Raw genomic sequence first — 14,678 nt, forward strand, 5'->3', positions numbered from 1 at the left:
TTTCTTTCCTTTTTTTTTTGAGACAGAGTCTCGCCCTGTTTCTCAGGCTGGAGGGCAATGGCACGATCTTGGCTCACTGCAACCTCCGACTCCCTGGTTCAAGCAATTCGCCTGCCTCAGCCTCCCAAGTAGCTGGGATTACAGGCGCACACCACCACACCCCGCTGATTTTTGTACTTTTAGCAGAGACGGGGTTTCACCATATTGGCCAGGCTGGTCTTGATCAACTTGTGAGTTGCCTGCCTTGGCCTCCCAAAGTGCTGGGGATACAGGCGAGCAACTGTTCCAGGCCAATTATAGATTTTATCTTCTCCACCATCAGTTTATATCTTTATTGCCTACACAGGTGCTCAGAAACACCCTTCGTATTCCACTGCAGTCACCTCCACTTTATTCTTCCAGATTGAGTATGTCCAAAACTGAACTCATCTTCTGCCATAAATCTGCTATTATTATGTTTTTACCTATCAGGACATTGGCTTGTAATTTTGGAAAGCTTTCACAGTTGGGGCGGGTAGGACACATAAAGAGGCCAATCACAATACCAGGGACAAGATCAATGGGAAAACCACAGAGGAGACGATGCCTGGGACAGGCCTCACAACGTCCAGAGCTGGAATGGGTCTTTTGCTTTCGGCGCAGGGGTGACGGGATCAGTGAAGGGCAGGGGTGTACACTAGCTGCGGTCTGATTTAGACCTTTGGGGTTAAAAACTGGAGAAGGGGCTGAACAGAAGTCTCAAACGCGCTTCGCAGCGCCTGAACGCGGCTCTCATCCCTGCGCGTTCCGAGGGAGACCGGGGCTGAGGACTTTGTGACACGCGAAGGCAGAACGGCTCCGGGTCGGGAGGCGGGGCGGGAACAGCGGAAGTGGGGCGGTGCCAGGACCACCCCTCCCCACAGGCGGAAGGGCGCGGAGGAGGTGACGCAGTAGGCCAGCGCCGGCGTCGCGGCAGCTGCTTCAGAGGAAGCTCGGCGGCGGTGGCCGTGGCGAGCAGGCCGGACGCCTACTCGCTGGCTGGGCTTCCTCTGGAGCTGGCGAAGGCGGGGCCCGCGCTCCAGGCTGCTGCCGCGTCTGGGCCGGCGGCGGGACAGGTGCCGGGAGCGAGCGGGCAGGTAAGCGGGGGCGCGGGCGGCCGAGTGCCGGACGTAGCGATCGCTTGGCTGGGCTGGCTGGCCATTCCTGCGCCGGTGCGCGCCACCTCAGCGCCCGGCCCGGAGGCCTCAAGCCGCCCTTCCCTCGCCCGAGCCGGAGGCCGCGGTCCGTCCCGGCCACAGCTTGCCTTTTCGGGGGAGACGCGCGAGCTCGTCCCGAGGGGCCGCTGCCCTGCGTTGTTGCTCCAGCCGAGCTGTGCGGCTGAGGCACCGGGAAGCTGGCGCCGTCCCCCCCTCGCCCCACACCCCCAGCTCCTCCTGAAGCCTTGAAAGCTCTGGAAAGAGAATCGGCTGTCACAGGCTTCCAGCTCGGGCCGCCCTGGAAGTCCAGGGTTTTTATTTATTTGCTCGGACTGCCCTTCCTCCCTCCGGCCTTGATTCCTTCCTCCGAGCTCTCGGGACCGTTTTCCAGAGATCCTGGCTGGGCATGAGCGCGGCGGGAGCCGTCTTTTCCCTTCGGTCTGCGCTGGGCGGTATCAGCCCCCGCTCTACGCCTAGTGGCCACTGTCGTGGGAAGAGGGATGCAGAGAGGGTGTGGGAGTTTTGGACTTAGTGCCAGAACAGACGAGGTGAAATCCTACCCTGCTGTCTGGTAGTGTTTTTCATCTCATGCTAGACATTTCGACCTTTTTCACCGCATGTAAAATGGGACTTTCTTCTACCAATATAAATCATAATGTTGGGAGAATTAAATGAAGAAGACAGATGTTATGAAATGTTTTGAGAATATGATTAAATTTAAGAATATCCAGAACACTTCATGAAAGGTTCCTAATTCTGTTCCCCCCCCATTTTGCCCGGAATAGCTAAGCTTGGTATGGAGAAGGGTGCCTGGAGATGCCAGGCTCTTGTGTGGTCAGAGCCTAACTGCAGCCTCTGCTTTGGGTGGGCAGCATCAGGAAGAAGGGAGACTGTCTCCTAGCCATCTACATGTCTCACGCTTATTGGTAGCACGTTATTGGTTATATGAGGGATGGCTTAAATCAGTTTTGATCTTTACTCAAGATAGCTTTTTCCCAGGTGATCTTTTCTAGGAGAGTAGAGGAGGGTGATAGGGAGGGAGGCTTCATTTACACCTTGGTTCACTCTTACTTTAAAAAAAAAAACAAAACTATTTATTAATTTGTTTATTTTGAGACAGTCTCACTCTGACGCCCCGGCTGGAGTGCAGTGGCGCGGTCTTCTCCGCTCACTGCAACTTCCACCTCCCGAGTTCAAGCGATTCTCCTGCTTTAGCTTCCCGAGTACCTGGGATTACAGGTGCCCGCTACCATGCCCGGCTAATTTTTGTATTTTTAGCAGAGTCGGGGTTTCACCATGTTGGCCAGGCTGGTGTCTAACTCCTGACCTCAAGTGGTCTGCCCGCGTCGGCTTCTCAAAAGTGCTGGGATTACAGACATGAGCCACTGCACTCGGCCTATAGCACTTTATAAATCAGGCTTTTTTTTTTTTTTTTTGGTAGGTTATTATGCGAATCCTTCAAAAATCATAGAAAAATTGAAATTTAACAATATTTTGCTTTCATTCCAGCTTGTCATAAACCCAGTGCCGTATACACAGGCCTGCCTTTCCCTCCTCCATCCTGGTATGCATGATCATTTACTTTGTGTTATTAGCCAGCTTCCTGTGGAGCTCAGTTTGAGAACAGGGGGTTCTGTGTTTCTCTACTTGCCATACAAACATCTTATTGAAGTAGATCACCTTGCATTCTCGATATTAAGCATGTCTTTGTGAATTTTTAGTTCATTTTTCTTTTCTTTGTTAAATTGTACTCTGTCACTGATTTAAAGAATTTGGTAGATGCTTTAGGAAGGGTCAGCTGATAAGGTGGTAACAGTGTGACATGTACTTTTCTTACCCATTATGATGAAACACTTGTGATGACTTTTTTTTGGGATGTGGGTAATATTTTCAAAATTAAGGTAAATAGGCCATCAGGCTGAGTTGAACATTCTCTTAGGGAAATACATTCATTCTCAAATTATACTTTTGTAGCCTTCTCATTGCTTTAGCAATTCCTACTCTGTTATTGGTAGAGCCAGAAATGGACGCTACATCGCAGATTCTCCAAAGATGCTAAATCTTTTTTTCTCTAAAATGACCATGTTTATAGCATGTTGGTTTTCTTTTCTTTCTTTCTTTATCGATATGGAGTTTCGCTGTTTTTGCACAGGCTGTGGGGCAATGGTACGATCTCAGCTCACTGCAACTTCTGCCTCCCAGGCTTAAGCAATTCTCCTGCCTCAGCCTCCCAAGTAGCTGGGAATACAGGCGCCCGGTACCACGCCTGGCTAATTTTTGTATTTTTAGTACAGATGGGGTTTCACCATGTTGGCCAGGATGGCCTCAATCTCTTGACCTTATGTTGATTTTCTACAACCAGATGGTAAAAGACATCCTAAAATCACAGATTTAAAGTCATGGTAACATATAGGTAGTCTAATACATTCAGAGTCTACAGAGACCTGGTATGTATCTGAAAAACCAAATAGCTGAATCTCTAAAATTTTATTTTTGTGTCTGAAATACCTTAACTCTGAAGTTAATGAATTGATGTTGAATTTCAGATTCTGACAGGAAACTTTTCACATTTCTGACAGGAAATAAATAGAGGTATATATGAAGGGTTGGTATGAACCCAGGGTTACAGTTTCGGTCTAAACTGATACTACAGATTTAACATTGAAACAAAGCAGGGCTATGGAGTAGTAACAGTCTAGCAAAAAGTAAATATTAGAAGTCACTTGCTGGCTCTTGAGGCAGTCTTCTGACTCTGGAACTACTTGAGATGAAAATTTTGAAGAATTTTTAAATTTTTTTTTGTGTGTGTGTGAAATGGAATGTTCCTCTTTTGTCCAGGCAGGAGTGCAGTGGCGAGATCTCAGCTCACCGAAACCTCTGCCTCCGGGGTTCAAGTGATTCTCCTGCCTTAGCCTCCTGAGTAGTTGGGACTATAGGCATGTGCTACCACACCCAGCTAATTTTTGTATTTTTAGTGGAGACAGGGTTTCACCATGTTGGCCAGGATGGTCTCAATCTCTTGACCTTGTGAGTTGCCCACCTCGGCCTCCCAAAGTGCTAGGAATATAGGCATGAGCCACCATGCCCAGCTAACTTAATTTTTTAAATATATAATTACGGCTAGCTGCAGTGGCTCACGCCTGTAATCCCAATACTTTGGGAGGCTGAGGTGGGCGGATCACCTGAGGTCAGGAGTTTGAGACCAGCCTTGCTAACGTAGTGAAACCATGTCTCTACTAAAAATACAAAATTAGCCAGGTGTGGTGGCACATACCTGTAGTCCCAGCTACTCAGGAGGCCAAGGGCAGGAGAATTGCTTGAACCAGGGTGGTGGAGGTTGCAGTGAGCCTAGATCAGGCCACTGCACTCCAGCGTGGGTGACAATCAAGATTCTCTCAAAAAAAAAAAAAAATTACATACAGTGAAATACATAGATGTTAAGGGTTTTTGTTTTTTAAAGCATATGTATCACAAAATGGAAGACAGAACAACAGCAAAAACATTTGGAAGTTGGAATGCAGATTGATTTAAGCAATCTGTGTTGGGATTACAGGCGTGAGACACCACACTTGGCTGATACAACTTTTTCATAGTGAAGCTTCGGTTAACCTGTACAGTGGCTGCGCTGCAAACTTTCACCCAAATATTGGCCTACTTAAGGGGTTGCTTAGGCTTGGGGCTGTCCTGGAGTTGGAGAATGTCTAACAAGAATGTAAAGCTCACTTCTATTTCCTATATGTGTGTGCATTTTATCTTTGAAGAAATGTTGATATTTGATCAATGTAAACATAATAGCATGGCTGTGAATACAGGGACAGAAATGTAAAGGAAACCCATGTGAAAGTTGCTTTTAATTACTGGACTGTTTTATTTGAGAATCTTCAAAGGCAGTATCTTTCGTCTTTGCTCCAGGGTCAGATTCCGTAAAGAAGAAGGAGTCTCCTGCTTGGAGAGAACAAAGCAGGCTTCCAGCTGTCTAGTTGCTAAACTGAGAGAAAAGCTGGAGGTCTTAGCATTCATTATTTAAACACTCATTCATGTTCATTTAACTCAAATGTTTTCAGAAAGATGACCTCATTCTCAGCTGGACCAGTTGAAAAGCTTTCCAGTCCAGGAATCCACTATCCAATATGGTAGCCACTAGCTAATGTAGCAGCTTAAATCTAAATAATTAAAATTAAAGGTTTAGGTCCTCATTTGCACTAGACACATTTCAAGTGCTTGGTGGCCACCTTTGCCAAGAGCCTACCATATTGGGCAGAGTAAATATAGAATATTTCTATCATTGCAGAAATTTTATTGGGCTGTGTCATTCTAGTTTAGAGAGGAAGGCTCCAGGTTTCTGTAAGGATGAGTAAGGGACGATATTTAAATCATTTGACCAATCCTTTTGTTTTTAGTATCATGTTCACATACCTCTGTAGAACAATTCCTAACCTGTTCTGAGGTATTGTTCTTTAGATTGCTTTCCTTAAGTCTCCCTCTGTTGCCTAGGCTGGAGTGCAGTGGCATGAAATCGGCTCCCTGCAACCACTTGGCTCACTGCAACTTCTGCCTCCTAGGTGTAAGCAGTTCTCCTGCCTCAGCCTCCTGAGTAGCTGGGATTATAGGCACCCACCACCATGCCTGGCTGATTTTTGTATTTTAATAGAGACGGGGTTTCACCATGTTGGCCAGGCTGGTCTCAAACTCCTGACCTCAGGAGATCCACCTGCCTTGGCCTCCCAAAGTGCTGGGATTACAGGCATGAGCCACCTTCCCCAGCTGAGATTTAACTTCTTTGGATCATTCAGTCAATCTACATTCTAACTTCCAGATGTTTTTGTTGTTCAGTCTTCCATTTTGTGTACGTATGCTTTAAAAAACAAAAGTCCCTCAGGTTTATGTATTTCACTGTAGGTAAATTCTATCTTTAAAAAATTAAGTTAAAAAATTCCTTTTTTTTTTTCCTTTTTGAAACAGAGTCTAGCTCTGTTGCCCAGGCTGGAGTGCAGTGGCATGATCTCAGCTCACTGCAACCTCTGCCTCCCGGGTTCAAGTGATCTTCCTACCTTAGCCCCCTCAGTAGCTGGGATTACAGGAATATACCACCATGCCTGGTTAATTTTTGTATTAGTAGTAGTAGTAGTAGTAGTAGTAGTAGTAGTAAGAGTTGGAGTTTCACCATCTTGGCCAGGCTGGTCTCGAACTCCTGATCTCAGGTGATCCACCTGCCTTGGCCTCCCAAAGTGTTGGGATTACAGGCGTGGGCCATCACACCTAGCTACGTTAAAAATTTTTTTTAATTTTTTTTCTTTCTTTTTTTTTTTTAAGAAACGGGGTCTTGCTCTGTTGCCCAGGCTGGAATGCAGTGGCTGTTCACAGTCGCAATCCCACTACTGAGCACAGGAGTTTTGACCCGCTCCATTTCCGACCTGGGCGAGTTCACCCCTCCTTAGGCAACCTGGTGGTCGCCTGCTCCCGGGAGGTCACCATATTGATGCGGAACTTAGTGTGGACACCCGATGGGCATAGTGCACTACAGCCCAGAACTCCTGGGCTCAAGCGATCCTCCCACCTCAGCCTCCTGAGTAGCTGGGACTACAGGCACGCGCCACTGCGCCTGGCAAAAAATTCTTAAGATGTTGATCAAATGATGCAAAGTCTCAGACTGGAGGAGTAAGTTTTAGTGATCTATCCCATTGCATGGTAACCACAATTAAGAATGAAGCTCTGAAGAACGAAGGCTGGATGCGGTGGCACACGTCTGTAATCCCAGCACTTTGGAAAGCTGAAGCAAGCAGACCACCTGAGATCAGGAGCTGGAGACCAGCCTGACTAACATGATGAAACTGCTTATCTACTAAAAATACAAGACTAGCTAGGCATGGTGGTGCATGTCTGTAATCCCAGCTACTTAAGTGGCTGAGGCAGGAGCATTGCTTAAACCCCGAAGGTGGAGGTTACAGTGAACTGAGATCGTGCCATTGCACTCCAGCCTGGACAACAAGAGCAAGACTCCATCTTAAAAAAAAAGTGTGTATTTTGAAATTGTTAAAAGAATAGATTTTTGGTGTTCTCATGACAAAAAATAAAGTTGGTGAGGTGATGAATATCTTAATTATCTTGATTGAATCTTTCTACAATGTATACATAGATCAAAACATGAGATTGTATTCCATAAATATGCACAATTATTTGCCAAATAAAAATACCTGAATTACAGCCTGGCCAACATGGTGAAACCCCTCTCTACTAAAAATACAAAAACTAGCTGGGGTGGTGGCACACACTTATACCCCCAGCTACTTAGGAGGCTGAGGCAGGAGAATGCTTGAACCCGGGAGGCCGAGGTTGTAGTGAGCCAAGATTGTGCCACTGTACTTCAGCCTGGGTGACATAGTGAGACTCCATCTTAAAAAAAAAAAAAATCATAAATTAATTTTAATTAATTATTTAGGATTGGGTCTTGCTATGTCACCCAGGTTGGTTTGTATCTTGGCCTCAAAGGATCCTTCTGCCTCAGTTTCTTGAGTAGCTGGGATTATAGATGTATGCCATGGTTCCTGGCTGGTTTTTTCTTTTAAAAAATTTTAATGGCTTATACCTGTAATCTTAGGTAGTCAAGGCAGGAGAATCGCTTGAGCCTAGGAGTTTGGGGCTGCAGTGAGCCATGGCTGACAGAATGAGACCCTGTCTCTTAAGAAAAATTAAAAAATAAAATGAAAAATTTTTTTATTCTTAATGAAGTTTTAGCAGGGAATGATGGTAAAATGTGTCTAACAATCTGCAGTCTTTATCCACAAGTAAAGTACTTCATCAGCATTTAAACGTGTGTAAGAATCTCCATTAAAATGTTTCAGCTTTATCCAGGCTTCTTGAACAGTTTTATGTATTGCCATCTTTATTCTACCTTGGTTTTTGTCCTTTCTATTGTACTAAAATTTCTCCTGCAAATGTCAGAATTCAGTGAACACTTTTAATCGTTATCTTTCTTGGCTTCTCAACAACCTTTGACCATTACCCTCTTTTTAGAAACTTGTTCAAACTTTGCTGATACCACCTTTACCTGATTTTCCACCTTATCTCACTGGTCCTTTTTCATTTTCCTTTGCTTAGTCTTCTTTCTTGATCTCACTCTTAAATCCTGGAGTTCCTTGGGATATTGCCCTAAGGTACATTCTCTTCTACCTTTTACAAATTCTTTCTAGGTGATCTTATCATTTTCTATAGCTTTGGTTACTCTAAACTGAAAACTGGAATTCTCATAGTGTCCTCTTTTCAGAATTCTTGAACTGTATATCCCACAGGATATATCCACTCAGATTTCTGATTCAACATGTGAAATAGATAGATCTCAAATTCCACACATGAAAGACTGAAGGCATGGTCAGTATAACTTTCCCCTGGCTCCATCTGTGTTCCATATCAGTGATACCACTATTTACTTAGTAGCTCATACTTTTACCCCCTACAGATAGGCTTTTGACAAATTACAAGTCCTGTAATTTCTGTGTCCTGAAGATTGATTCACTTTGCTACATCCTCCCAGTTTTCCCCTTAATCCAAGAGGCTGTCACATTGTACCTGCATTTATTTACCTGTAACGGACTCCTAATGGGTCTCTTCTGCTGTGGCCTTCTAGCGATTTTGCACATTTTGGGTAGAATGATTTTTTTCAAGAATAAGAATCAAATGTTTGTCTTTTAGTGGCTTCACACCAACCTTATGTTAAGTGTCAGCATCATAAATTTAGCTCTTCTGCTCTTTATTTACCCCTTCAGTGCCTCCTTTCAGTGTTACTAAAGTTCTTTCTGTTCTTTGGAATACTGAATTCCTTCTCTTGCCTAGTAATTCTTGCTCATCATTTGTCTAACCTGAAAAATAATTTATTCAGAGAAAAAATAATTTATTCAGAGAGGTGTTTCCTGACCCTTTTGGCAGACATTTCCATTCCTTGAATTTGACCTTTTTTTTGGAGACAAAACCTTGCTCTGTCACCCAAGCTAGAGTGCAGTGGTGTGATCATAGTTCGGTGAGACTTTAACCTCCCATACCCAAGTGATCCTTCACCTCACCCTCCTGAGTAGATGGGAACGCAGGCATGTGCCACCACTTTTGGCTAGAATTTTTTTTTTTTTTTTTTTGAGACAGCATCTCCCTATGTTGCCCAGGAAGGTGATCTTGAACTCCCAGGCTAAAGCGATACTCCACCTTGGCCTCCCAAAGTGCTGGTATTACAGGCATAAGCCACCATGCCCGACTGATATTGGCAGTATACCATTATAAGAGTTTATTTGAATTACATTGTTTATTTCATATTAAGAAGTCTGTTTATATATGAGTGATTTTTTCCACTCTAAACTAGAGGTTTTTAAACTTTCTGTTTACAGCCTCCTTAATATATTTTTTACGCGTCCTTAAGCCTAACAGTTTAATTTATTAAATAATTATGTTCAAACAGCTTAAAAGTATTTAAGTTCTAGTAACCTAATTGACATCTAAGAAATATGCAAATTAAAAGACAAAATCTGGTGGATGTGGTGGCTCATGTCTGTTATCTCAGCTCTTTGGGAGGCCAAGGTGGGTGGATCGCTTGAGTCCAGGAGTTTAAGACCAATCTAGGCAACATAGTGAGACCTTATTTCTACAAATTTTTTTTAAAAAACTGCCAGGCGTGGTGGCATATGTCTGTAGTCCCAGCTACTCGGGAGGCTGAGGGAGGACTGCTGGAGCCTGGGAGAGGCTATGGTGAGCACCGATTGCAACACTGTAATCCAGCCTTGGTGAACAGAATTAGACACTGTCTCAAAAAAATAAGAGAAAAAATTATATTTTTGTTTTATTCTTAACTACAGTTGTTTGCTGAATATACTTGTTGGGGATGACAAAACCCAAACCCTGGAATCATATTGAACACTGCCACCCACACTACCTTTTACTGTTTTAATTAAACTCCTTTGGGGGCTGGACATGGAGGCTTATGACTACAGTCCCAGTATGTTGGGATGTTCAGGTGGGAAGATCATTTGAGGCCAGGAGTTCAAGACCAGTCTTGACAACATAGTGAGACCCCATCTCGCTACCTTATTTTATTTTTTTAATTTAAAATTTTTATTTATTTATTTATTTAGAGACAGAGTCTCACTGTGTCACCCAGGCTGGAATGCAATGGCATGATCTTGGCTCACTGCAATCTCCACCACCCGGGTTCAAGTTATTCTCCTGCCTCAGGCTCCTGAGAAGCTGGCCATTACAAGCGCCCACCAACACACCCAGCTAAGTTTTGTGTTTTTAGTACAGATGGGGTTTTACCATGTTGGCCATGCTGATCTGGAGCTCCTGACCTCAGGTGATCTGCCCTCCTCAACCTTCAGAAATGCTGGGATTACAGGTGTGAGCGCCCGCACTTGGCCACCATCTCGTTATTTTAAAAAATAAATAACATTTGCTTACACCTTTGCTTTCTCCACTCATTTTTTTTTTTTTTTTGCTCTGAATTGATATTTGCATACTTACTTTTTTAAAAATCACAGCAACCAACAGATACTCAGCTTTGCAAAGATTATGATACCATTCAAAGGAATATAGCATGATCTATTTTGAACCTGAACTGTCTTGAACTAGTAATTTACTGAGTGATTGACAAATACGGAATATCACTTTTTCCCTGTAATTTAGAATTTCCTGTGGTGCCCTTGCGAGATCTCTACAGAATCCAAGGTTGCCTTGGGCACAGTTTGGGAACTGTGATCCTAAACTGTTAAAAGGTTAGTGTATATGCTTTTAGACGTTTTTCTCCAAAGAGTCAAGCATATGCATGTAGTTTTCCTTTTAACAAAAACGGGCTGGTACATATTGCACAGCAACTTGATTTTTTTCATTCAACTAGTGTGTCATAGTAAAGGTAGTGGATTGAACATATACATTTAATTTTATGCCAGCCTGAAAATTTCATTAAAACAATAGAAGACTTCAAACAAACAAACAAAAACCTCGCCCAGGCACGGTGGCTCACGTCTGTAATCCCAGCACTTTGGGAGGCTGAGGCGGGTGGATCATGAGGTCAGGAGTTCAAGACCAGCCTGACCAATATGGTGAAACCCTGTCTCTACTAAAAATAGAAAAATTAGCCAGGTGTGGTGGCAGGTGCCTGTAGTCCCAGCTACCCAGGAGGCTGAGGCAGGGGAATTGCTTGAACCTGGGAGACAGAGGTTGCAGCGAGCCAAGATTGCACCACTGAACTCCAACCTGGGCAGCAGAGCGAGATTCTGTCTCAAAAACAAAAAAACAAAACTCTCAAGATAACAGCAGGAACAATGAGCATAATAACAGTATTGTGAAAGCTGGAAAGCAGAAAAGACTAATGATAACTAATTCACCAACTTTAAAAAGCTGTATCATAAACCAACAGTGCAGAGAGCCTTCAAGTAGTCATGTTACCAAACCCTATAAAAATCTCAGCGTTAGCTGTGTTGTATATTGGAGGTGAAGGTGAAACAGAAAACATGAGTTGTTTGAAAGTCTGTTTCAGAAAAGTGTTTCCACATCTGACCTCCCTTTCTTCTCCCCGTAGACATAAACGGTAACTAGAGACTTACTATCTGGAGTAGAAAAGAATTATTATCTGAACAAAGGGATACCATGCGTAGTTAAGGGTGAGGTACTGTGCCTTATAAAGGAGCCTAGTGGGAATTTGTATACTGAAGGCAGAAACCTCTAGCCTTTTTTCCTGACTTAGTTCTCAGAATCTTGTTCCTTTCTACTATTTCCCATTCACCAAAAGCAGCCTCTTTCAAGTGTAAGCTATTATTTTGGTATAAACAACATGTCTTTAAATTACCTTTTTATTTTTCGAGACAGAGTCTCGCTCTGTTGCCCAGACTGGAGTGTAATGGCACAATCTCAGCTCACTGCAACCTCCGCCTCCCGGGTTTAAGCAATTCTCCTGCCTCAGCCTCCTGAGTAGCTGAGATTACAGGTGTGTGCCACCATGCCCAGCTAATTTTTGTATTTTTAGTAGAGACAGGGTTTCACCATGTTGGTCAGGCTGGTCTTGAACTCCTGACCTTGTGATCCACCCGCCTCAGCCTCCCAAAGCGCAGGGCTTGCAGGCATGAGCCACTGCGCTTGGCCACCTTTTTATTTCTATTTATTTTATTTTGAGACAGAGGCTTCTTGTTGCCCAGGCTGGAATGCAGTGACACAGTCTCTGCTCACTGCAACCTCTGCCTCCTGGGTTCAAGTGATTGTCCTGCCTAGTCTCCCAGGTAGCTGGGATTGCAGGTGCCTGCCATCACACCTGGCTAATTTTTGTATTTTTAGTAGAGACAAGGTTTCACCATGTTGGCCAGGTTGGTCTTGAACTCCTGACCTCAAATGATCCTCCCACCATTGCCTGGATCCTCCTGTGTCGTCTTCACTTACTCCCTTATTTGCCAGAGTATCTCTGCATCCTTCTCAGAGTACCTGTGACTCTCTGAGAAGGATGCATGGGAGTTAAATATTTTGATAACTTACATCTCTGAAAACCTTTTTCTGTTGGTTTTTATGTTAGTTTCAGTCTGTAATTTTGTGGTACTTTCTAGGAGATTGCCTCAAAATTTTAAATGTTTAAAATTTTTGGCCCAGTGCGGTGGCTCACACCTCCTGAGTAGCCAGGACTACAGGTGCGCACCACCACGCTAGGCTAATTTTTGTATTTTTGGTAGAGACAGGGTTTCAACCATGTTGGCGAGGATGGTCTCCATCTCTTGACCTTGTGATCTGCCTGCCTTGGCCTCCCAAAGTGCTGGGATTACAGGCGTGGGCCACTGCACCCGGCCATTTTTTTTTAACGTTTAACTTTGAAATAACTTCAGATTTACCAAAGAAAAAAAAAATCGCAGAATATTACAAAGTTTTCCTATATGCTTCACCTAGCTTTGCTCCAGGTTTTTTTTTTTTCCTTGTAGACACATTGTTGCTGTGTTGCCCACCCTGGAGTGCAGTGGCATGATCTTGGCTCACTGCAACCTATGCCTCCTAGGTTCAAGTGATTCTCCTGCCTCAGTCTCCTGAGTAGCTGAAATTACAGGTTTGTGCCTCCATGGCCATCTAATTTTTGTATTTTTGGTAGACATGGGGTTTCACCATGTTGGCCAGGCTGGTCTTGAACTCCTGACCTCAGTTGATCCACTCACCTTGGCCTCCCAGAGTGCTGGGATTATAGGCATGAGCCACCACACCTGGCCTTGTTTTAGTTTTTTAAGGAGACAGAGTCTTGCTATGTTGCCCAGGCTGATCTTGAACTCTTGGGCTCAAGCAATCCTGCCTCCCCCTCCCAAGTAGGTGGGTCTACGGGTGTGCACCACTGAACCTGGCCTCTCTAATGTTATAGAACTATAGCACTTTATCAAGGCTAGGAAATTAACATTAAGAGAATACTATTAACTGATCTACACACCTTATTCAAAGTTTGTCAATTGTCACGTGACTTTTCTTTTTCTGAACTAAGACTGAATCCAGGATTACATCTTGCTTAATTGTTTTCTCCTTAATCTCAATCTTTTATTCTAGGACAGTCTGTCTCTGTCTTTCAGGACTTTGATTGACCTGATTGAAGAGTATTAGCCAGTTATATATCAGCCAGATACAGAATATCTCCCCAAATTTGGGTTTGTCTGTTGTTTCCTCCTGATGATGATGATAATTATTTTTTTTTTTAGAAAATCTCTCTCTGTCGCTCAGGCTAGGGTGAAGTCCCGCCATCTCGGCTCACTGCAGCCTCTGCTTCCCAGGTTCAAGCAATTCTCGTGCCTCAGCCTCACTTGTAGCTGGGATTGCAGGTGTGCACCATCGTGCCTGGCTAATTTTTGTATTTTTAGTAGAGACAATGTTTTGCCATGTTGGCCAGGCTGCTCTCAAACTCTTTGGTGATCCACCTGCCTTGGCCTCCCAAAGTGCTGGGATTACAGGCATGAGGCACCAAGCCAGTCTGATGATGTTAATCTTGATCATCTGATTAAGATGCTGTTTGCCATGTTTTTCCATTGAAAGTTAATCTTGGCCTGGTGCAGTGGCTCACCCCTGTAATCCCAATACTTTGGGAGGCCGAGGTAGGTGGATCATTTGAAGCCAGGAGTTTGAGACTGGCTTGGCCAATATGGTGAAACCCCATCTCTACTACAAATACAAAAATTAGTCTGATGTGATGGCATTCACCTATAATCCCAGCTACTTGGGTGGCTGAGGCAGGAGAATTGCTTGAACCTGGGAGATGGAGGCTGCAGTGAGAAAAGATTGTGCCACTGCATTCCAGCTTGAGCAATAGAGTGAGACTGTCTCAAAAAAAGAAAGTTATTCTTTTTAATTTAAAGTATTTTGTGGGAGATATTTTGAGACTACGTGTATATCTTGTTTCTCATATTTTCAGTCTCTAGTTTTAGCATCCATTGATGAGTCTTCCTGAGTCAGTTATTTCTGAGAGAGGTTGCAAATTATAACTTTCTATTCCTTTTTTCATTTTTCTCTTTTTTTTTTTTT

The 14,678-nt window shown here is 43.9% G+C and overlaps 1 protein-coding gene across 9 annotated transcripts in view; it reads left to right on the top strand.

Moving 5' to 3' along the window:
- The first annotated feature begins 899 nt into the window (after nucleotides 1–899).
- The window catches only part of SENP5 (SUMO specific peptidase 5), a 64,232-nt gene continuing 50,453 nt past the window's right edge, over nucleotides 900–14,678 (top strand). For 7 of the 9 annotated variants that reach the window (XR_001823297.1, XM_017522834.2, XM_017522875.2 and 4 more), the window contains exon 1: nucleotides 900–1,115. The gene's annotated coding sequence lies outside the window, so the exon portion shown is untranslated. The remainder of the gene's footprint in view (nucleotides 1,116–14,678) is intronic. The other 2 variants (XM_017522849.2, XM_017522839.2) reach the window with 1 other exon arrangement.

This window comes from Cebus imitator, unplaced genomic scaffold (assembly GCF_001604975.1).
Source record: "Cebus imitator isolate Cc_AM_T3 unplaced genomic scaffold, Cebus_imitator-1.0 Scaffold0, whole genome shotgun sequence".
Taxonomy (NCBI): Eukaryota; Metazoa; Chordata; class Mammalia; order Primates; family Cebidae; genus Cebus; species Cebus imitator.